This window comes from Ricinus communis, chromosome 8 (assembly GCF_019578655.1).
Source record: "Ricinus communis isolate WT05 ecotype wild-type chromosome 8, ASM1957865v1, whole genome shotgun sequence".
Taxonomy (NCBI): Eukaryota; Viridiplantae; Streptophyta; class Magnoliopsida; order Malpighiales; family Euphorbiaceae; genus Ricinus; species Ricinus communis.
In genome coordinates, this window is record NC_063263.1 from 22,259,300 (window position 1) to 22,283,764 (window position 24,465).

At 37.3% G+C, this 24,465-nt stretch overlaps 1 long non-coding RNA gene across 2 annotated transcripts; it reads right to left on the minus strand.

Moving 5' to 3' along the window:
- Nucleotides 1-10,957: 10,957 nt before the first annotated feature.
- LOC125370824 lies at nucleotides 10,958-22,114 on the minus strand. 2 transcript variants are annotated; one of them, XR_007216904.1, is made up of 5 exons: nucleotides 21,349-22,114; nucleotides 13,212-15,953; nucleotides 12,875-13,123; nucleotides 12,714-12,797; nucleotides 10,958-12,614 (listed from the first exon to the last, which is right to left on the minus strand). It is a non-coding gene; the product is annotated as an uncharacterized LOC125370824 (long non-coding RNA). The 2 variants fall into 2 exon arrangements; XR_007216905.1 differs by lacking the exon at nucleotides 21,349-22,114 and adding an exon at nucleotides 17,190-17,806.
- Between the last annotated feature and the right edge of the window lie 2,351 nt (nucleotides 22,115-24,465).

Consider the following 24,465-nt stretch of genomic DNA (forward strand, 5'->3'; position numbering starts at 1 on the left):
CAACTGATATTCGGATTGAAGATATTGTGCTAAGTGGTTGGGGATTAGATGACGATCAAGCAGCTTGTGAGCCTTGTCTCTTGGAGGTTTGGAAAGAGGAGGAAAAGAAGTTGGTAATGATTATCGATATCTAGTATAGTTTTAGGGATAAGAATGAGGTGCAAGACACCGAGGCTATGGACATCTAGGCAGACAGCGATTCCGAGACTGAGCTAGTGGGTAAGGGTAAGGAAGCCGGCGTACAAGAGCCGAAGCAAGAGAAGCAAGCATTTGAAGATGGGGATGTTGTGTTACTAAAACGGTGGAGGAAAGAGAAGAAAGACAGTTGATGTCTAGGAGCTACTAATGCATTCATCAGACCATGGAAAGGCTTTGATCTAGGCCTTATCTAATACAAGTGTCAGCACCATAGCTACCCTTGAGAAAATTATCAAAATGGTAACTGATAAGAGTAATATGATGATCACCTTCTCAGATGAGGACTTATCATTTGAGAGAAGGGACAACAACTAGGCCCTTTACATAGCAACAGAGGTAAAGGGAAAAGAACCCTATGCGTGATGGTTGATGACGGGTCAGCTATCAATGTGTGTCCGTCTCGTATACTCCCTAAACTAGGGATGACTACAAAGGACCTAAAGCCATCAGACATGGTCATAAAGACCTATGACGAGATAAAAAGGGACATAGAATGGATGTTTTCAGCACTAGTGAAGACAGGTCCAATTGAATCTTGGGTGGAGTTTATAGTCCTAGACTTCCCAATAACTTTTACACTGTCGTTGGAAAGGCCATAGTTCCATGTCCTAGAAGGAGTCCCCTCTATAGTGCTTCAGAATGTGAAATTCCCTCATGAAGGTAAGATCGTCAGTATTCATGTTGAAGGTGGTAAGGTCGTCTTGATAATCTAGGAAGTTGTCAAAGAGGTGGATGCCCCTATTGGATTCCAAGTGGTTGTTCTCTATAAGGACTATATGGATCCTAAAGTAGTCAGCATATTCAAGAAAATGAACTTCATGCTTGGAATGGGGCTAGGAAAGAATCAACAGGGTGTTGCAAACCTGCCAGACTTCAAAGATCAGAAGACCTGATGAAGTTTGGGGTATTCTGAGGAGGAAGACGAGGACTAACCAAAGGGCAAGACTCTAAAAGATGTATTCGTCCAAGAGTTCAAGCTCTAGGAAGCTCGAACCTGTTCATGTAGCTAAGACCGAGGTACTGGGGTTCGAGACTCCTAAGAACCTGATTGTTGACAAGATGATCAAACTAAATATTAAGGAAGTCCGTGAGAAGGTCACCACTAAGATGGAAGAGCCTACCACTCAGTCGGAAAGGATCAACTAAGAGGAGCTAACTGCTCTAATTGAAAACAATATCATTGATGTATTATATGATGATATAATAATATTTGACATTTATGAGAATGATGTTTCTTTTCTTTCTAAGATTAATGATATGGACAACTTTGTTTACTTGTGTGATATTTTTCTTGATGGTAGTATGCATTTCGATAATCATGTATTTGACATCAATTCTATATAAATTGATTCATTTAATTTAGGCACAGATGCAAATCCATATAATATTTTGATAGCTCACAATATAAATTCTGAGGAAAGGAGAGAGTTTGAAAAAAATAATAGAGAAGAGAAAAGAGGTATTTGCTTGGTCCTACGATGATATGCCAAGTCTAGATAGGAAAATAGCAGAGTACCATATCCCGACTTATTTACACGTCAAGCCGGTCAATAAGAAGATGAGAAGACTAAGGCCGAAATGGACAGAAAAGATACGAGAGGAGGTTGCTAAGGAGGCTAAGGCTAATTTTCTTGATGTGGTTGACTATCCTAAGTGGTTGGCGAACATTGTTCCAGTCTCGAAGAAGGACGGTAAGGTTTGAATGTGTGTGGACTACCGGGACTTGAACAAAGCATGTCCAAAGGATGATTTTCCTCTTCCCCACATGGATGTGATACTCGATAGCGCTGCTTCAAACGCAATGTACTCCTTTACAGACGGGTTCTCCGGATACAACCAGATTATGATGGCAGTAATGGACAAGTTGAAGACGTTGTTCATCATTGAGTGAAGGATATACTGCTATAAGGTTATGTATTTTAGATTAAAAAACGCGGGGCAACTTATCAAAGAGTAGCCACTATCTTGTTTCACAACATGATGCACCAGAAGGTGGAGGTGTATGTTGATGACATGATGGTAAAGTTTGATATAAGGGAAATGCACTTCCAAGCTCTTGATAAGTTCTTAGGTCGAGTGGAAAGGTATAACCTGAGACTCAATCCAAAGAAGAGTGTGTTCAGAGTTACATCAGGAAAACTGCTACACTACATAGTGAGTCAAAGGGGTGTTGAGGTCGACCCGGATAAGGTCAAGGCCATTCAAGAGATGCCGTTGCTGAAGACGGAGAAAGAAGTTACAGGTTTCCTAGGACGTCTGTAATATATTAGCAGGTTCATTTTCAAGCTCACGATGGTCTGTGATCCCATCTTCAGACTTTCAAAAAACATCAGCTCATTATGTAGGATGAACATTGTCAAGAGGCCTTCGATAGAGTCAACGAATACCCGATGATGCCACTAGTACTTAAGTCACTGAAGGATGGCAAGCCGTTAATCCTATACTTAGCCTTGGAGGAAGAAGCTATAGGGGCGATGGTGGCATAATGCGGGCCTAATGACATGGAGAATGCAGTTTATTACCTGATGTGAATCCAAGTTCAAAGCTTAAAGAGAACCAAGATCCATTAATAGTACAAGAAGGCCCAATCACAAGGTCCAAATCCAAGAAGCTTTAACAAGCTATATTGGGTTTAATTAGGGACATTTGGAAAGCCCAAGAACTTCAACCCAATAAGGCATCCATGGAGGCCCAAGGAATAATATTTAACTTGTTTTTATGTTAATAAAAATTAGGGTTACATGTAGCCACCATACAAGTTAATGTGGTAACTAATACCAAGTAATGGCTATCAATGTGGGTAGTGGTTATTAAGAGCCACCATATACAAGTTAATGGGGTAATTAATACCAAGTAATGGCTATTAGTGTGGATAGTGGTTACTAAGGCCATTAAGAGTAAAAGTAATCCTATGTGTGTGAGTCTATTTTAGTAGTGTGTGCATGGACTTGTACTCTATATAAACAAGTCATTTTCTCTTTCTTTTAGAGCATGATTGAATTTGATATATGAAATTTTGTTTGAGTTTTATTGTGAGGAATTTTGTCTTTAATTTCTTGCTTGAACTTTGCGACTTATCAAGCTTTATTCTAGCTTGTGGTGTCAAAATCTAAATCTTTGTTTTCTTGTTATTTATCAAACTTTCTTGTTTGTGGCATAAGAGGAAATTCAAAGTTTATCTTAGTATCTTTATCCTTGTTGGTAAAGGGGTTAAGTAGCATCCATCTTCTTACTTCAATCTTTGAACGATCCGAATTTGTGGATTAAATTGGTAATTTCTAGTTTTCTTCTAATTCAAGTTATCATAGTATTTTTGCTATTGGGGAGTTAATTGATGAAACCTACAATTCCCATCATAAGTGGTATCAGAGCATTGACTCGAGATTGAGGTTTGCGTATCCAATACTATCTTTTAATTCTCAATATCTTGTGTTCATCTTATATTTTGCACCTTTTGCCATCTATTGTTCTTGTTATTATTCTTTTTATCTTTATTCTTTTTATCTCAAGATTTTGTTTGCATATATAAAAAAAAAAAAAATTCGTCCATAAAAAAAATATCTTTGATATTCTTGTGTTAGATCACAAATTACATAAAAAAAAATTGACTCTTCATATTCCATTGAGATCTATCTTTATAATTCTGTCTCTTTGTGTTCTTGATGATCTATCTTTGTTATTCATTTCTATTAGCCTATTTGTTACAAATTGTTCATTTCTTTAAGCCTACCTTATTATTTTCTTGTTAGCCTACCTTTTTTTTTTATCATTGATTACTACATTCTTGAAATTTTGTTTGATTGAGAAACTTAGTTCATCTAAGAAATCAAAAGGCAAATTTGAGAGGTAAAAGGCAAGAGTGTGAGATCATTAGAAAAAAAAGAAGAAGCCAAAATTGAGTGTAAACACAAGTGGTCTACATCAATTTTGAGTGAAAACACGTGAGGGAGTGTTGTGAAATCGTTTCTTTCTATTTTCTTTTATTAAAATTTTAGGTTTTACAATCATGTCAAAAGACACAAGTTCTTCTACAAATGATCATGTGATTCAAGCTATGCAACAGCAATTCGAAAGAATGTTTAGTATGATGGCGGGAGTCAATGAAAAATTGGAAAGGCATGATGGCATCCTTAACCAATTACAAGGAGAGCCTAGACAAAGGAGACGTCCACCAATTGACCAAGAGGACTATGAAGGAGAGGATGATTTGGATGATGATCAAGTCACCTTGTTGGGACAACGAATCAATCCTAGGAGACAAGCTAGGAGAGGACATCCAAATGATGATGTTGATCGCAATCTTGGAAGCATCAAAATGAAGATTCCTTCATTCCAAGGAAGAAATGATCCAGATGTGTACCTTGAATGGGAGAGGAAAGTGGAACTCATCTTCGAATGTCATAATTATTCGGAGGAGAAGAAGGTAAAACTTGCCGATGTTGAGTTTAGTGATTATGCAATTGTTTGGTGGGATCAATTTTGCAAGGAAAGACGTAGATATGGAGAAAGACCTGTGGAATCTTGGAGAGAAATGAAGCAAATCATGAGAAAGAGGTTTGTTCCAAGCCACTACTACAGAGAGCTTCATCAAAGATTACAAACTCTAATTCAAGGATCCATGAGTGTGGAGGAGTATCACAAAGAAATGGAGAAGGCTATGATTAGAGCAAATGTGATAGAAGATCGTGAAGCTACCATGGCAAGGTTCTTGAGAGGGCTAAACAAAGACATTGCTGATGTTGTTGATTTGCAACATTATGTGGAGATTGAAGATATGGTGAATTTGGCCATGAAAGTGGAAAGGCAATTGAAAAGAAAGAGGTATGATTCTAAACCAAATATGGGTTCTTCTTCTTCTTGGAAAACTTCTTGGGGGAAAAAGGATGATAAACCTTTTACTAAGTCAAAAGTGAAAGAAACTAAACCTAAAATTGACTTGGGTAATAAGGGAAAGGGTGAGAATCAACCAGCCCAAACTAGGGGAATCAAATGTTTTAAGTGTTTGGGTCATGGGCACATTACTAGGGAATGTCCAAATAAGAAAGCTATGATTCTAAGGAATGGTGATATTGAGTCGGAGAGTGAGGGGGATAGTGATGATGATATGCCTTCTTTAGAAGATTGTAGTGATGTTGAATGTGCTAAGGGAGATAATCTTGTTGTTCAAAGAACATTGAGTTTGCAAAATAAACATGATGTCCATAGGGAGCAAAGGGAAAATTTGTTTCATACTCATTGTTTGATTTCTAACAAGTTGTGCAACATGATTGTGGATAGTGGAAGTTGTACCAATGTAGCAAGCACTTTGCTAGTGGAGAAATTGAAGTTGCCTACTACCAAGCACCCAAGACCATACAAGTTGCAATGGCTTAATGAAAGTGGAGTTGTAAAGGTAAATAAGCAAGTTTTAGTTTCTTTTCAAATTGGTAAATATAAGGATGAGGTGTTGTGTGATGTGTTGCCAATGTTGGCCGGACATATGTTGTTGGGAAGACCTTGGCAATATGATAGAAGGGCTAGTCATGATGGATTCAAAAATATGTATACTTTGACTATGGATGGAAAAAGGTCTAACCTTGGACCATTAACTCCAAAATAGATTTTTGAAGACCAAATGCGATCAAGCAACAATATGAAGAAATGGGTTCTTCATTGGGAAACTCTTTGGGAAGGGAAACCTTTGAGAGTAAAGAAAAAGGTGAGATAAGTGAACCTAAAAATACCAATTCTCTTCACCAAAATGGGAAACACAAGGTGAGAGAAAACAAGGAAGGTTCAAATGAAAGAAAAATGAGTGTTTATGCAAAAATGAGTGATGTGAAGGAAGCTATGCTTTTGAGGCAACACATGCTTGTACTTATGTACAAGGAGATTTTGCATATTTCTAACGAAATAACCAATTGTTTGCCTAGTGTTATTGTTGATCTTTTGCAGGTTTATGAAGATTTATTTCTGGAAGAAATTCCAAATGGTTTGCCACCTAAAAGAGGCATTGAGCACCAATTTGATTTCATACCCGGAGCAAGCATTCCAAATAGACCAGCATATAGATGTAATCCGGAGGAGACCAAGGAAATCGAAAAGCAAGTGAGTGAGCTTATGGAGAAGGGTTATGTTCGTGAAAGCATGAGTCCATGTGCCGTACCCGTCTTGTTAGTGCCTAAGAAAGATGGAACTTGGAGGATGTGTGTTGATTGTCGTGCCATCAACAAAATCACGGTGAAGTATAGACATCCCATTCCTATGCTAGATGACATGTTGGATGAATTGCATGGTTCATATTTGTTTTCAAAAATTGATTTGAAATCTGGTTATCATCAAATTAGAATGAGAGAAGGTGATGAATGGAAAACAAGTTTTAAAACTAAACATGGTTTATATGAGTGGTTAGTAATACCTTTTGGTTTAACTAATGCACCAAGCACTTTCATGAGATTGATGAATCATGTTTTAAGAGCATTCATAGGCAAATTTGTTGTTGTCTATTTTGATGATATCTTGGTTTATAGCAAAAATTTAGATGAGCATGTACAACATTTGACTTGTGTTTTTGATGTGCTTAGAGAAGAGAAGTTGTATGCTAATCTAATGAAATGTTGTTTTTGCACTAATGAAATTACTTTTCTTGGATATATTGTCAATGACAAGGGTATTCATATTGATCAAGAAAAGGTAAAACTAATTAGAGAATGGCCAACACCCACAAGTGTAAGTGATGTAAGAAGCTTTCATGGTTTAGCTAGCTTTTATAGAAGGTTCATTAAGAATTTTTCTACCATAGCTGCACCTTTAACTGAATGCATAAAAAAGAATGTTGGTTTTAAGTGGGGAATTGAACAAGATGAGGCTTTTAACTTGCTAAAAGACAATTAAGTTCTGCACCCTTGTTATCTTTGCCAAATTTTACTAAACCTTTTGAGATTGAGTGTGATGCAAGTGGCATAGGTATTGGAGGAGTTTTGATGCAAAAAGGCAAGCCTATAGCATTCTTTAGCAAAAAGCTAAGTGGAGCAAGTCTAAACTACCCTACATATGACAAGGAGTTCTATGCATTAGTGAGGGTTCTAAAGACATGGCAGCATTACCTTGGCTACAAAGAATTCATAATTCACACTGACCATGAGTCCTTGAAGTACCTCAAAGGACAAGCAAAGCTCAACAAGAGACATGCAAAATGGGTGGAATTCATTGAATCCTTTCCATACATCATTAAGTACAAGCAAGGGAAAGAAAATGTGGTGGCCGATGCATTGTCAAGAAGGTATGCCTTGATCTCTAAACTTGATGCAAAATTATTAGGATTTGAATACATAAAAGATCTGTATTCTAATGATCCTGATTTTGCTAATGTTTATGGGGTATGTGAGAAAGGGGGTTTTGATAAGTTCTATAAGTTTGATGGTTTTCTTTTTCGGAAAAACAAATTGTGTGTGCCACAAAGTTCTTTGAGAGAGTTACTTGTGAGAGAGGCATATAGTGGAGGTTTAATGGGACATTTTGGGATTAAGAAAACTTTGGATATGTTGGGTGACCATTTCTTTTGGCCACACATGAAAAGGGATGTTGAGAGAATTTGTGAGAAATGCATTACTTGCAAACAAGCCAAATCCAAAGCAATGCCTCATGGTTTGTATACACCTGTTCCCATACCAAATGAACCTTAGGTAGACATTTCTATGGACTTTGTTTTAGGATTACCTAGGTCCAAGGGAGGGAGAGATTCTATTTTTGTTGTTGTGGACAGGTTTAGCAAAATGGCACATTTCATTCCATGTCACAAGACAGATGATGCAACCCATATTGCGAATCTATTCTTCAAGGAGATTGTAAGGCTGCATAGAGTGCCAAGGACCATTGTGAGTGATAGGGATGTCAAATTCCTAAGTCACTTTTGGAAGACTCTTTGGGGAAAGATGGGGACAAAGCTTTTGTATTCTACAACTTGTCATCCACAAACGGATGGACAAACAGAGGTGGTCAATAGGACACTTGCAACACTTTTGAGGGCTCTCATCCAAAGAAATCTGAAGAATTGGGAAGAATGTTTGCCACATGTGGAATTTGCTTACAATAGGAGTGTGCATGGTTCAACAAATTGCTCACCCTTTGAAGTTGTGTATGGATTTAATCCATTGACTCCATTAGATTTGCTACCATTGCCATTGGACAAAGCTAATTTAGAGGGGAAACAAAAAGCTGAATTCATCAAGACTTTGCATGAGAAGGTGCATGCAAACATTGAGAAGAAAACACTCCAATATGAAAAGCAACACAACAAAGGGAGGAAGCAAATCATTTTTGAGCCTGGAGATTGGGTGTGGGTGCACTTGAGGAAGGAAAGATTTCCTAACCAAAGGAAATCAAAGCTTATGCCAAGAGGAGATGGTCCTTTTAGAGTGCTTCAACGCATCAACAACAATGCCTACAAGCTAGAACTTGCAAGTGAGTATGGCAATGTTAGTGCTACTTTCAATGTTAGTGACTTGTCTTTATTTGATGTAGGTGATGGAGATGATGGAGCTGATTTGTGGACAAATCCTTTTGAAGAAAAGGGGAATGATGTGAATCCAAGTTCAAAGCTTAAAGAGAACCAAGATCCATTAATAGTACAAGAAGGCCCAATCACAAGGTCCAAATCCAAGAAGCTTTAACAAGCCATATTGGGTTTAATTAGGGACATTTGGAAAGCCCAAGAACTTCAACCCAATAAGGCATCCATGGAGGCCCAAGGAATAATATTTAACTTGTTTTTATGTTAATAAAAATTAGGGTTACATGTAGCCACCATACAAGTTAATGTGGTAACTAATACCAAGTAATGGCTATCAATGTGGGTAGTGGTTATTAAGAGCCACCATATACAAGTTAATGGGGTAATTAATACCAAGTAATGGCTATTAGTGTGGATAGTGGTTACTAAGGCCATTAAGAGTAAAAGTAATCCTATGTGTGTGAGTCTATTTTAGTAGTGTGTGCATGGACTTGTACTCTATATAAACAAGTCATTTTCTCTTTCTTTTAGAGCATGATTGAATTTGATATATGAAATTTTGTTTGAGTTTTATTGTGAGGAATTTTGTCTTTAATTTCTTGCTTGAACTTTGCGACTTATCAAGCTTTATTCTAGCTTGTGGTGTCAAAATCTAAATCTTTGTTTTCTTGTTATTTATCAAACTTTCTTGTTTGTGGCATAAGAGGAAATTCAAAGTCTATCTTAGTATCTTTATCCTTGTTGGTAAAGGGGTTAAGTAGCATCCATCTTCTTACTTCAATCTTTGAACGATCCGAATTTGTAGATTAAATTGGTAATTTCTAGTTTTCTTCTAATTCAACTTATCATAGTATTTTTGCTATTGGGGAGTTAATTGATGAAACCTACAATTCCCATCATTACCTTAGTAAGAAGTTGCTGCCTTACGAGTTCAAGTACAACCTCATAGAAAAGACATGCCTAACCATGATATAGGCTACAAGGAAGTTGAGGTACTACTTTCAATCTTATAAGGTGCAAGCAATTTCAAAAATAAACCCTTTGAAGTACTTATTCGAGACTACATCTCTTATGAGAAAGTTGGCTAGATGGTTGGTACTCTTAATAGAATTTGACATTGAATACATTACTAAGAAAGTAGTCAAGTGTAGGGTTGTGGCTGAGTTTTTATCCTAGAACGCGATTGAAGGGGATGACTCTTGGGATTTGGAATTTCCTAATGAGAATCTAGGGGCAATCGAGATCCAAGAATGAAAGATGTACTTCGATGGAGCCGTGAACGCAAGAGATGTAGGCCTATGAGTAGTTCTGATCATGCCAGAAGGAGAGATGTTGCCAATGGCCAAAAGGTTGGATTTTAAAGTGACTAATAAAATGGCGGAGTATGAAGCATGTTTATTTGGATTAGAAGTGGCTGTAGTAGCAAGAGCTAGACATCTAATGGTTTATAAGGATTCAATGCTGGTAATTCAATAAGCCTTCAAGAAATGGAAAGTAAAAGAAGAGAGGTTGAAGCTGTATGTCAACTATCCTAGGACTTTAGTGTGAAGATTCTCCAAGTGTTCCTTTATACACTTGCCTCGGGATGAGAATCAGATGGTGGATGCATTAGCTACTCTATCATCCTTGTGGGTCAATCCCTCACGACTGTCAATGAAACCTTTGGTAATTTTAAAGTCAGGTGCGCCTTGTTATCAAGGGAATTGAATTATGCAAGTTCATATAGGACCAGAAGAAAAGCCATGGCTCTACGATCTGAAGAAGTTCATAGAAGACAGGGAGTATCCAAAAGAAGCGACAGCCAAGGTAAGGTATACGCTACAAGTCCAAGCCAGGAATTACATCAACCATGAGGGAGTCCTATATAGAAGAATGATTTCGAGTGTACAGCTTCAGTGTGTAACTAAAGCAGAAGCTCAGGTAGTAATGGAGGAATACACAAAGGAGTGTATGGGCCTCATATGAGTGGAATTGTATTAACTAGGAAGATCATGCGGCAAGGCTATTACTAGTTGACAATGGAGAAGGATTGTATAGTGTAGTGAGAATATTCCAAGGGTGCTAGCTATACAGTGACATGAGTCACGTGACTCCAACCGAGCTACACAACTTGACGTCTCCTTGGCCTTTTGCAGCTTGGGGTATCGACATTGTTGGAGAAATAAAGCCTCCTTCGAATGGCCATATATTCATAGTCGTAGCCATCGATTACTTCTCGAAATAGGTAGAAGCTGAATCATTTACCACCGTGGGGGCAAGACAGATGGCCAGATTCATAGAAAGAAACCTGATCTGCAAATACAAGGTCCCTCACCATGTTATGACGGATAACGGGGTGCAATTTATGGGTGAGACATCAGACCTACTGGCGGAATACAAGATCGAGGCATCATAGGTCTTCTCCGTATAGAGGCAGCCAACAAGAATCTAAAGAAGATACTTTCAAACATTGTATAGAATTAGAAGGATTGGTCATTTTGATTACCCTTCGCGCTTTAGGGATATCGGACAACTGAGCGAACGTCGACTAGACAGACACCATACTCTATGATTTATGGAACTGAGGCGGTATTGCGAGTTGAGTGAGAATTGAAATCTTTGAGACTTATATTAGAGGCAGAAATACCGCAGTATTAATGGGTTGAGCAAAGGTACCAACAACTAGCCTTGATTGATGAGAAAATGATGAAATATACTAAACGCAGTTGTACCAGAAAAGGATAGTTAGGGCATTCAATAAGAAAGTAAAGCCAGAAAAGATTAGAGCTGATGATCTGGTTTTTAAACATACAAGACCTACCACATTCGACCCAAGAGGAAATTTCAGGCTAAACTAGGAAAACTTATACTTGGTCAAGAGGATTCTGCCTAGAGGTGCAGCCAAAATCTCAGGCCTAGATAGGAATAAGTCATTGAGCCAATAAATATAGATTGTCTCAAGAAATACCATATGTGGAAAAGGAAAATAGAAAAAATAGTTTGCCAATCATAAAAGCTGAATAGGTTGGTCAGAAAAAAGTCAGGGCAAAAGAGAGAAATAGTCAGCTAGAACATCTCAAAAGACTGGCTGATAACAGAAGTTATTTCGTGAGAAATCAAAATATTCCCATCTGGGCTTTTATTGAATGAATAAAGTTATCTTGAATTGTTATCAAACATATGTATGTCTATTTGTCATTCTACATGCTAACTGAGAAAAAAAAAACTAAAAGTTCCAAGCAAAGTAAATGAGATATGAAAAAAAAACATATTTATTTTTTTTTTGCATAATTTGCATCTACATCCTTAAGATAAAATAGCCAGTTCTCGAATCAAGCAAGGCTAAGGGAAATCAATATTTGAAGTAGCCAAATCTACAAAAATAAGTAAGAAGAAAGAAAAAATAAGAAAAAAGAAAAAGCTAAGTTGAAAATCTAAAAGGGCGGCTTAGGCAAAAATAAAGTCTGCTAAGTTGAAAAGTCGAAGGGCGACTTAGGTAAAAGTTAAGACAAAAGTCTGCTAAGTTGAAAACCCAAAAGGGCAGCTTAGGCAAAAGTTAAGGCAAAAGTAAAAAAAATAATAGAAAATAGATTTGGTTGTATGGCCTCCTGATGTAATTTGTCGCACAAGATTTTATACAAAGACTGAATTATAAAGATGAGAAATAGGAGAAATAAAAAAGGTAATACATTTTATACCTTCAAAAAATAAAAGGCTACACAAAGGTTTCAGGCCTTACATACAATCAGAAAAAGAAAAGGTACAAGCAAAGGGAAGTCAAAAGCCGGAGTTCCCTCCTAGACTATCCATCTCATCGTCGGATTCAACATCCATCCCTTGGGGTCTGTAAGGCTGACAGCTGGAGAGTCAGGGTATCAATCCGTCATTACTGAGCATCAAGTTAATGCTACTAGTCGTCTAACTGCCCCTGTAGTCCCTCATGGTCCTTTTGATGAAAATCCAAAAGGAGAATTAGTTAGCACATTTCACGCATTTCATGCATACATTTTGTATTTCATGATTTATTATTTATTTTAGTTCTTACCCACCAATCCTCGCCAAGGATGAAGAACTGTCTCCTCGCCGCCCCAACCAGTCGATGTACATGCTCAAACTGGTCTCTTTGAACCTATATTTGTATATATGTCACTAACCTTTTCAAGAAAGCTAAAGTGATGAAAATGCAGAAGGGAAGAAAAAGCTTACATGGGTGCAATTGCTCGGGATGAACTCTGAAGGGAAATACTGATTCATAGCGAGATGGTGCTGTATCACACAGAGTGGACTCCAATAAGAAATCATCGAATTATGAGGGAATCAGACAGCCCCGGGGACCACATCTGACGTAGCCGTAGGTAGTGCCTCAGAAGTCACACTAGCGGATGAGACTGCGACATGGGAAGGCTGGCTGCACCGAGAAGACCATCCTTTAGTTGGCTCTCGGATAGCAAGGGCCTAGTGAACAAGCTATGGATAGGTGAATAAAAGAGCAACACACAATACATGGTAAAAAAAAAGAGTTCCAAATAATCTGAGAGAATACCCGAACAGTGGTGTCATCACTAAAGGGTGAAATCCCTATCAATTGTGTGATGAATAAGGTGTAATTAATAAGTCATGATCGGATGGTTAAATCCTCAAGCTCGTCATACCCATTCAAGCACTCTGCCAGCTCTTCTCCAGCTCCATAACATGGAAAGAGGAAGAGGCAAAAGAATCCGACGCCTGTTGTGACCATGCTCCCAACCATAAATCCTTTCACCTAGGTACTAAGCCCGATAGGCAGCCTTGCTAGTAGCACTCTCCTAGTTCGAGGTCAGCCATGTACAACATATAAGGCTTCCATTGGTCGCGTTCCCCCAACCAATCACTGTGGATTTATAAAACAGAAAATGTAGGCGATAATATAAATAAAACATGAGTATAACTAATGAATTATGTTTACCATATTCTAGGTTAGGCTGTTGATCCACGTACAGTGCACGTGAACCTATGACCACTTCTAGGCTACTGTTCTGCTCGAGCCCCAACGGCTCAAACGAGGAAAAGCTCGCGAGGTGCAAATGGGCTGTGAGCCTATTAGGAGGCTGATCTTCAAAGACCAAACTTGTAAAAGTAAGGAGTTAGCGCACACAATATTTATATAAATCAACTAAAAGAAAAGAAGTCAAGACAACTTATGTGGATCGCGTGCTAGAAATTGCAAATCCTTTTGCCACCACGGATGATGACATCCCTCTGATGATAAAGGTATGTGAGGGCCGCAGACCCTCTGTCATAAGATGAAACTTGGTATAGGTCTTACAAGGGTGCTAGATAGTGAAAATTCAGCGAGCTTCTAGAGTCACTGATAAGGTCGTACCAGAAAGGTACACCAAGAAAGCTCAAGTCATCTAGTCAAACTCCTGAGCATTCCGAGGAATGAAGCCCCGGAAGTAGAGAGGGATGCACTAGTAAGCAAGGCATCTCGCATTTTTAAGCGTCGGAGAAAACCCTAGCAAGTCAATGATGGAGCGCTCTCGAGCCTCGGGATGCCGATAATGGATCGCATCATTAAAAGGCACGGGCGTGCTGAAGAACTCGATGTTAATGATAGCAGAAAATGAAAGGGGAGAAAGAGTTAGCTCACCATCAAGAGTATGAAAGGTGTCTATTGTATCCATCCATCTCTCTAGCAAAGCATAAATTGAGTCATGGACTCTCCTAGTGACCGAAAGAAGTGTGGCCACGAACTGGCAGAAGCCAGTGTTCCTAATCCTGCCTTGAACCGAGCTAGGTAGCTTGTCAAACTACTCACGTGCATTGTAGAAGTTTTCGACGAACCGAATCGACACTACATTGCCTTGAAAAGTATAAAATAGGTATTTAAGTATCATGCACATGCAAAAGACTCTAAGAAGGTAAATATGTTTATCCAGTGTTATTTTCATGAAAAAACCTTAAAATACCTTTGTCTTGCCTATATACAACCGTTTGTATTGTGTAGAGCCGAATCGGCACTATACGGCACTACATAGTGTTGATAGCTATACGCACAGCTGATTCAACTGTACATATAGCCGATTGCTGTATAGCTGAGGGTTCTCAAATCCCTTTAGTTTTTTTTTCAAATTTGTATATATTTTGAGTGATTAACATGCATACTGTGTTTCTAAGTTGCAGAAAATAAGTTTAGGTCAAGAAATTACCTCTCCAATGGCTCAGAAGGCGCTATGTGTGCTCAATTTTGCTAGAAGAGGAATCTCCTCTCCTTTCACAAGCCCAAGGTCATTTTGTCAGAAAATCAAAGCGGTAAACTCCCAATCTGGTGCACCTAGGGTTCGTCTAGTAAGTTTAGAAGAGGAACTTGCCATTTGGAGACTCATTTTGTGGAGATTGGCTGAAAAATGAGCAAAAAATCAAAGAAAGAACAAAAGAAGCTTTAGAGAGAAATTAAGAAAATGAGTAAGGTGAAGAAAGAAGAATGGATAAGCCTATATGTATGTACTAAGGAGGGGCAAAAATGTCATTTAGGTCCCTGACCTGCCAAAATTGAATTTTAGTCCAAAAGTTTATACAAGTCTGCAAAAGATACATAGAAGCACAATTGATACCCCGAGGGGGAGTTTTGAAAAAATTACAAGTTTGGTCCTTGATCCGGTAAAATTACATCTTAGTCCCTACACGGGCCAAATGCCAGTATAGCTTCTGGAAAGAATTAGAATAAGTCAAATTATGCACCAATGTGGGAAATTTCAACCCAAGTGAAAAATTACCAGATCGGCCCAAAACAACAATATTGTTTCTTGGAATAGAAAGTAGCTAGAGGGAGGTCTCTGCAATCACTAAATCATCGGGCGTAGTTCCCAAATCATCAGACGTGGCTCCCAAATCATTTGGCGTGGTCCCTATTTTAGCAGGCGAAGTCCTCAAACATATAAGTAGACTATCACGACCCGATCTGTGGGCCCGTGACTGACACTAGAGAATGGGTAGGCTTAAGGCCACCAAATCTCGTAGTAAGCCTGACTATTCACTAACTCAATCAAATTAGAATCCGGACTCAATCCAATGCACTTTTTCCACAATTACTCTTAAATCAACGGGTACTATAAATTTAAATTAGGTCCGCCAGCATAATTAGGCGAGACTTGAATTTATATAAAATTACAAATTGATAAGTCTAAAATTTCTACTGTGGAGAATCTAAAATTTCACAAGTCAAACATACCAAAATCAATTACATCAACCCGATGATGAAGGAGTCGGGCTGCTAGATAAGAACTGCGAGAATACTAACAATCACCTGAAAAGCAGTTAAATTAAGACTGTCAGTCTCAAGAGAGTTAAAATCATATATCCCAAAATGAATAGTAATACCCCAATAAAAAATTTGTTTAATTAAAATAAGGTGCATGTCATGCTATGCTTATGCAAAAATAAATAAATTTTATTTCATACTACGGGACGGAGCACCTCAGTAGAACCCTAGCCCATCACTAACAGTCTCGACTCTCTCACTCCAAAAGAACTGGCGCCTAGAGAGCGAAGCTCGACCAGGGTAATTAAATCCAATTCGGTCACTTAATTATCACTAACAGTTTTAGCCTTTCGGCTCTCTTACTCCAATAAGACTGGTGCCTAGAGAGTGAAGCTCGACCAGGGTCCTTAAATCCAGTCCGGTCACTTAAGTTTTCAAATAAGCCGGCGCCCAGAGAGCAATGCTCAACCAGGGACCTTTACTCTAGCAAACACACTCTACTCAGCCTAGAGAGCAATGCTCGACCAGGGCAAGTCCTAAATTTACCTTTTTAAATTTACCCTTTTATCCTTTTATTATCAGTCTCGGATTCATACCGGTGTGCACGCTGTCCTGATGTAATCCATCAAGTGGCATGCTCTACTGCCGTCCCACCCCGAGTCAACTCATAATCAATAAAATCATAATGCAGAAAATGAAACTTATATAAATAGTGATTAAATAAATAATTAAAATATTAAATCATGTAATCAGAATTATTTTGTAAAATCTTAGCTTGACACATGTAATAGATATATGACTTTAACTCACAGCTTTGACGACCTCCTAGCTCTGCTCTGATGCTTCGGGTGGAGCGAGCTTAACTAATGGATTTATTTAATCACGGGAATAATTTAATCAGAAAAAGTAAAACATTTGACAATTAAACCTAGGCTTAGACTCCTAGAACTGACTGTCTAAAAATTTTCGACTTGAGTAAATTCTACCGAAAATTCGGCAGAACCTCCCCTAAATTATGGACATTTACCCCCCGTATAACGGGTCTAGGACCTGCCATAAAACACATCAAATATACAACGATAAATTAACGGGAGTCGGGTCACTAAAACTGCATTAATTTTCCCGACTCCACAACACAATACAATCGCGACTATTGGCAAACAGTCTGACAAATTATTTATTTTAATTAAAAACCTCACATAACTTTTCTAATATTCAACACAACAATTAAACACATAATTTTTATCAATGAATTCTAAAATTAACGGGTCAAAGAATTACCAAGACGCTTGATTGCTCGGTCGACTCGCCTCCAGCCGCCGAAGTCCGATCGATGATTCAAATGCACCAACGGACTTGAAACAACGCGCTGATGACGATCCCAGCTTCTAATCTTTCGATTCGACCCTCGATCATCTGGAGAGATTTACGAACGATATCGACCGTCAATTTTCAAACGAAGTCCGATCGCCACGAAACCGATGCCATTGGGAAGCTTGAGCTGAGGAGAGTCCGAATATGTTCTTTGATCGACCATCCCTCGCCGGAACTCGCCGGAAAATCCAAAAAATCCGGCTGCCACCCATTTTCTCCCTCCACCGCGAACTTCCAACTCCGTCCACCATTTGCGGCACCACCATTGCCAAAATGAAGCTCAGGCCGAGGGGAGTTGATCGCCACCCGACTCGGCCGCCAAAGCAGCCGGAAACACCCAGAATGGAGTCCGAAAGCTGAAGAACCTATAGAGAATGAAGAGGGGCCAAGGATCTTCCTCTCAACAGTGCTTCTCGCCAGCCGCTTTGTCGGCCAGCTCCGCCACACCCAGATAGTCTGCCACTGACGACCGCAAGGCCGATCTTCTTCTCCCCGCGCGATCTCTCTCTCTCTCCCGATTCTCTTCTTTCTCCTTTTCTTTTCTTTCTTCCCTATATTGACATTTGGTCCCTGAACTTTTCTTCTTTACCATTAGTCCCTCAATTTTTTTAATTACTAACAATTTCGCCCTGCAAAATTTTCGATTAACCCTTAAACTTTTCTTTAGCTCTTCAACTAAGCCTCTAACTATTTAATTTGGACCAAATTAGAATTATTGAAAAAATATATAATTACTTATTTACCCTTGCTTTTAAATATAAAATTACCAAAATACCCTTACCGACATATTTAATTATAAAAATACCAAACATACAAATTTTCATTAAAACCCCATATTAATAAAATTATATTTTTAATCCTTATTCCAAAATAAATTTTCAATTTAACCCTAACACATAATTAATTTAATTAATCAATTTGCTAAATATTTTCCAATTAAAATTAACACTATTAGCTAATTAAAATGTCACTTCCCCAATTATTTTTTATAAAATATTCTTTACTAATTCTTTCATAACTTTCAAATATATAAATTAGTTTATACATTCATATTATGAAAAATTGAATGACCGAAAATATAATCTATTTTTCAAAGAATTTACTTTAACTAATTTCTTAAAAATCAAACAAATCAGATATACAAATAACTCCTTTGTGGTGCCTAGCATTAAAATTCTATTTAAATCATTCCAATTAAATCAAATAAAAATAAAGTAAAATAAATTTAAATAAAAACTCATTTATTAACTATTACTAATATTATTATTATTAAAAGAAAATCTCGAGTATTACATAGACGAAGTTCTCAAACAATAAAGCAAGCCAAGTCCTTTAACCTAAGCAGGCGAAATCCTCAAATCTCCAGTGGAGTGAAATCGGTAATTTTCCAGTGAAGCGAAGTCCTAAGCAGGCAAAGTCTTCAACCCAAGCAAGCGTGGCCCCGCATCAAATCATCAATCGAAGTTCAAGCTTATGAGGTGTGGCTTCTACAGCTCTCATGTCCTTTTGTTGTATCTTTGATGTCTAGGATTTTTCTCAATTTATTTAATATAATTGCATGATCATAAATTTCAATAAATCAGGGCTAGTTGTTAGCATCCCTTTTCAGGATCCAAATATTGAGAAAAAAATGAAAAACCCTATGATGAAAGTTATTATTTTTTTGAGTCTCAAGCGGTGAAGAACAAATAAACCCAATGCTGGGGTCGACGTTAATCCAGCTGGAATTAGCTTTTTGAAATCAATATGGACCTAATTGTTAGAAAAAAAAATAAGTTTAAGGGTCAAAATGACAACCTTTATAAAATCAGGGACTAAACTGTAAATTTTAAAACTTCCTCCATAGAGCTAATCGTTCTTTATAGAATCGATTGAATTTTGACTCCTCGACATCATTTTTAAAATAATTTTACGTTCAAATATAAATTCTAGAACGTTTCCTTGATGATAATCATTATTTTATCGATAATTACTTAAATTTTAAATAAATAATGAGATACTTATCGATATTTCCTAGAATTTATCCCTTTATAAAAGAAACCCTAACTTTAGAAATGGTAAAAGGTGTTTAGGATTTTAGAGAGGAGAGGAAGAATTAAGATTCGACCATAAGTGAAATTAAGAGAAAAGAAACATGAGAAAGAAAAAAAAAAAAGAGAAATTCAAAAGAAGCATAAAGAATTGCACTGACGATTATAGTTAATATTTGAACATTCAAGCCACTTAGAAAAGAGTGATTTTAGGAAACAAGCCACTTAAGAAAGAGTGTTTTTGGAAACTTCTTTTCAATCGATAGAGGATTTCACAAAGCTAAATCCAACTCTGGATTCCCATCTAGTTTTTGATTCAACTACTTCCTCATCGCCCGAGATTCGGAGATCCAACCTACACGGTGACAACCTAAGGGTTTCTTCCACCATACATCTACATCTATCATAAAAAAAAATATCACGACCCGATCTGTGGGTCCGTGACCGGTGCTAGGGAATAGATAGGCGTAAGGTTATCGAGACCCGTAGCAAGCCTAACTAATCAATAACTCAATTAAAAATATAATTTTTATCTATTATAACAATATTTCAACACTAATATCTAATCATACAAATACATATTTAAATCAGTCATTCGGCATAATTAGATAACTCTTGTCCAGATGGTTTAATGTGCCAAAGAAAATAAAAGATTTTAGGATCATTACTGTGGAAATCTAGAATTTTAATAATCAAATATTAAAATAAATTCAATTACACTAAGTTCGAAGAAGTAGGATGTTGGGCTGCCAAGGAGAAGAATTACAGAAGACCTAATTGACACCTGAAAAATTAAATTGAGACTGTCAATTTCGAGAGTGAGTTAAAATCATATAATCAAACTATACCAACAAACACTCATACAAGGTAAGATAAATATTTATTTATACATATAAAAAAAGTACACACATCATGTCATTACTACACAAATTTAATTAATCAGAAGTTAGGACGGGAATAATGGCAGAACCCTAGACTCCAATTCTATTAGCCCATAGACTCTCTTATTTCTAATAAGACTGGAGCCCAGAGACCAAAGCTCTATTAAGCTCCCTAAATCCAGTAGGGTCATTGAATTACCAATGCAGTCGGCGCCTAGAGGACTAAGCTCGACTAGAGACCCTTCCTCCGATAATTTTTGAATCTATAAGCCTAGAGAGCTATACTCGAGTAGGGCATATCATATATATACCTGTCTATGTTTTTCACCGATACGCATGCAGTCCTCATCTAACCCACCAGGTGGCATGTTCTATTGCCGTGCTCATCCCAAAATATTTATAGACAATAATAAAAATAATAACCACAATAATAATTAATAAATTACATTTCTATATTTAACATCATAAATTATTAAGGTATAATGGAAAAATATCAATAAAAATAATTATAATCACAATATCAATAATGATAATAATAAAAATAAAAATAGTGACAGTGACACCAACATTAGCTGTTAATGATGATAATAATAATAATAGTTCTAGTAATAATAATAATGATAAAAATAAAAATAATGAGCATACGATGATAATTATAAAATTAATAATCATAATGATAATAAAGCAAATAAATAACATGACAAAAAATTAATTGACTACATGACTTTATCTCACATATATGACGTTCTCCTGTCATTTCTTATATGTTTGGTGCAGCTGCCAGATGGGATGGAGGATCTAGAAATCCATAAATATTTATTAATAATAATTTTTATATAAAATAATCCTCCTAACTCTAGACTCTTTAAGAAGTTTCGGGTTATCTCCTACTAAAATCTCGTCTAGCCGGTGTTAGTAGATTTTTCGCCCAAATTCGGAATAAGACTAATAGCTATAAGTCTTCAATCTCTATTAAATTCTAGAATCACTAAACTAAATCAAAACTCCAATTATTAGTCTAATTTTTTAACCAGTCGCAAACTTCTACGATTTAATAATAATTTCCTAAATCTCTAACCAATATTATAAAAATAAATGAATACTGAAACAATAAGCTCGAGTGCGAAGTCTACTATACTGAGCCGGGAAACTAACTTGATACGGTCACATGGACGCCCAAAAGCACAAATTAGAATTTCGCCTGCCGGCACGCGTCTGAGGTCACCGAACTCGATCGCTGGAAAATTTCGACGACGACGAGAATTCAATCTGAAGGTACCAAATTGTAAATCAAAACATGGGGAGTCCAAATATATGGTTACTTCCGCCTAACAACCACTGAAAGGTCATTAAACGATCCAAAAACCGAATATCTCCGACAAGGCTAGTCCACTTCTGATCACCGACCAAGAGGCATTGTTGGCAACTGCAATGTCTAGACACAGGCTTTTAAGGGCGACAAAACTAATTCCGGTCTCGATTTGACCAGAAAACACCGTCATAGGGGTGTTCTAGCGACGACAGTAAGAGGCAAGCTTCTTGCCACCTTGCTTCATCAATCTCTAGTATTTTCAGGTGAAACTGATGGTGGGGATGAGCTCACAATGTTGAGGAGGCTCCACGATAGTCATTTGACGTCGAACAGTGGTCGAAACGAGAAGAATGGAAGAGAATGGTGGCAGCGTTAGCAGTGAGGGGAGCTATCGGTGAGAGATATTGCTCAGGGGCCTCATTGCAATATCTTGCAACAGTCAAACTTACCATTAGGCCCCTCAGATAAAAAGAAGAAGCTACAGTACTCCTGATTTATATATATGCACAGGAAATTTGTTAATTGTGGGGTTTAAATAGTAAATTCTTCTTTTGTGTCTAATTAAATAATAATTCATTAACTTCCATTACTCAGGCTACCAAAATATATCTTTAACTTAAAAATCACGTTTAATTTAATATATCTATAAATGAAGTTAATTTACATCAAGATAAAATTCAAATTAGGATAAAAATAAATTTAAAATACAATAAATAAAATAAAAATAAAATAATTTGATGAAAACATAATTATTCAAATATAAGTAGTGAAGATAAATAATAATAATTTAGCACGTCTAGACATGGATCAAAATATTTAATGGTCCAAAAAAATCAAATTACTAAAATACTTAGAAAGTAACATTTGAATAAAATAAAATAAAGTAAAAATGGAGATATTACATTCTTTTCTCCTTAAGAAAATTTGTCCTTGAATTTTGAAAGAAATTAGGCTTACCTTAAGCTGGCAAACTTGAGTATCCACGATCATGACTAACTGCTCCTTATGAGTCAATTCTTCACTTACCTCCACATACTGAGGTTGCAACACGTGCGAATGATCCAAAATATACTTTCTCAACATAGAAATATGAAATACCGGATGCACATACGAGAAATTCGGTGTCACATCCAACTTATATGCTACTTCTCTAATTCTATCGATAATCTCGAAGGTTCCTACATAACATGGGGCCAACTTGCCCATCTTACAAAATCGCATCACGCCTCGCATATAAGACATCTTCAGGAATACATGCTCTTCGATGCTAAACTCCACAAGCTTCCGCTTCGAATCCACATAACTCTTCTGCCTACTAAAAGCTATCTTCAATCTCTCGCGGATAATAGGAATATTTTTTTGAGGTAATCTGAACCATCTCTGGTCCTGCTAACTTTCGTTCACTAATTTCTTCTCAGCACACAGGAGTTATGCACTTTCTGCCATAGAATGCCTCATAAGGAGTCATCTCGATGCTCGCATGATAGTTGTCATTATAAGTAAACTCAATCAATGGTAGGTATCAATCCCACTAACCACCAAAATCTATGACACATATCCTAAGAGTATCTTTTAAGATTTGAATTGTCCTTTTCGATTATCCATCAGTCTGGGGTGGAAAGCTTTGCTCAAGTCCAAACTAGTACTTGGCTCTTCTTGTAGCTTCCTTAAAACCTCAGAGTGATTTGTGGTCCTCTGTCAGACACTATAGAGATAGAAATCTCGTGAAGACTTACAATTCTCTCCAGATACACCCTTACATACTTAACCACAGAATAAGTAGTCTTCACGGTAGAAAGTATGTTGACCTAATCAATCGAACCATAACTTCCCAGATAAAGTCATATCCAGCTGAAGTCTTAGGCAAACCCAACACAAATCTATAGTAATCCTTTCCCATTTTCACTAGGGTGTGGGAAGTGGCTGTAACAAACCTGATGGCTTTTGGTGCTCAAGTTTAACCTGTTGACACGTCAAACACTTGGAAATAAACTCTGACACATTCTTTTTCATCCCATTCCACTAATTAATGCCTTTCAAATCGTGGTACATCTTAGTAGAACCTGGGTGGACACCGTAAGCTGTGTAGTGAGCCTCTTTTAGAATCTCCTTTCTGAGATTATCCACGTCAGGAACACATAATCGAGTGCCCATCCTGAGAGTATCATCATCATCTATAATAAAATCATTGGCTTGACCTTGTTGCACCTCTTCCCAATTTTTTTTAACTATGGGTACTAACTTTGAGCTGTCTTGATTTTGTCAACAAGTATAGACTGGACCTTGAAATGCGCTAACATCATTCCTAATTCTAATATCTCTAATTGTAATCCTTGATCGTACAGTTCATGCAACTCTTTAGTTAGAGGTCTTTTCTCTGTTTTGATGTGAGCAAGGCTACCTGCTTACTTCCTGCTTAAAACATCTGTCACTACATTTGCTTTACCTGGATGATAAAGAATGGTACAATCATAATCCTTCAAAAGCTCAACCATCTTCATTGCCTTAGATTCAACTCCTGCTGGAATATACTTCAAACTCTTGTGATCCGTATATATTTTGCATGTCTCCCCATAAAGATAGTGCCTCTAGATATTAAGAGCAAAAATTACTGCTGGTAGCTCCAAGCCATGAGTGGAATAATTGTGTTCATGCCTCTTTAACTACCTGGATGCATAAGCCACTACCTTATTATGTTGCATCAAAACATAACCTAATTCGACTCTAGAAGCATCACAATACAAAACCACCAGTTCCAGATGGTAAAGCCAACACTGGAGCTGAAGTCAAACAATCTTTCAGCCTTTAAAAGCTCCTTTCACACGCATCGGTCCACTGGAACCTCACATTCTTTTGAGTCAACCTAGTTAAAGGTGCTGCTATTCTTGAAAAGTCCTACAAAAATTAGTAGTAGTAGCCTACTAATCTTAGAAAGGTACGAACTTCTGTCATTGTAGTTA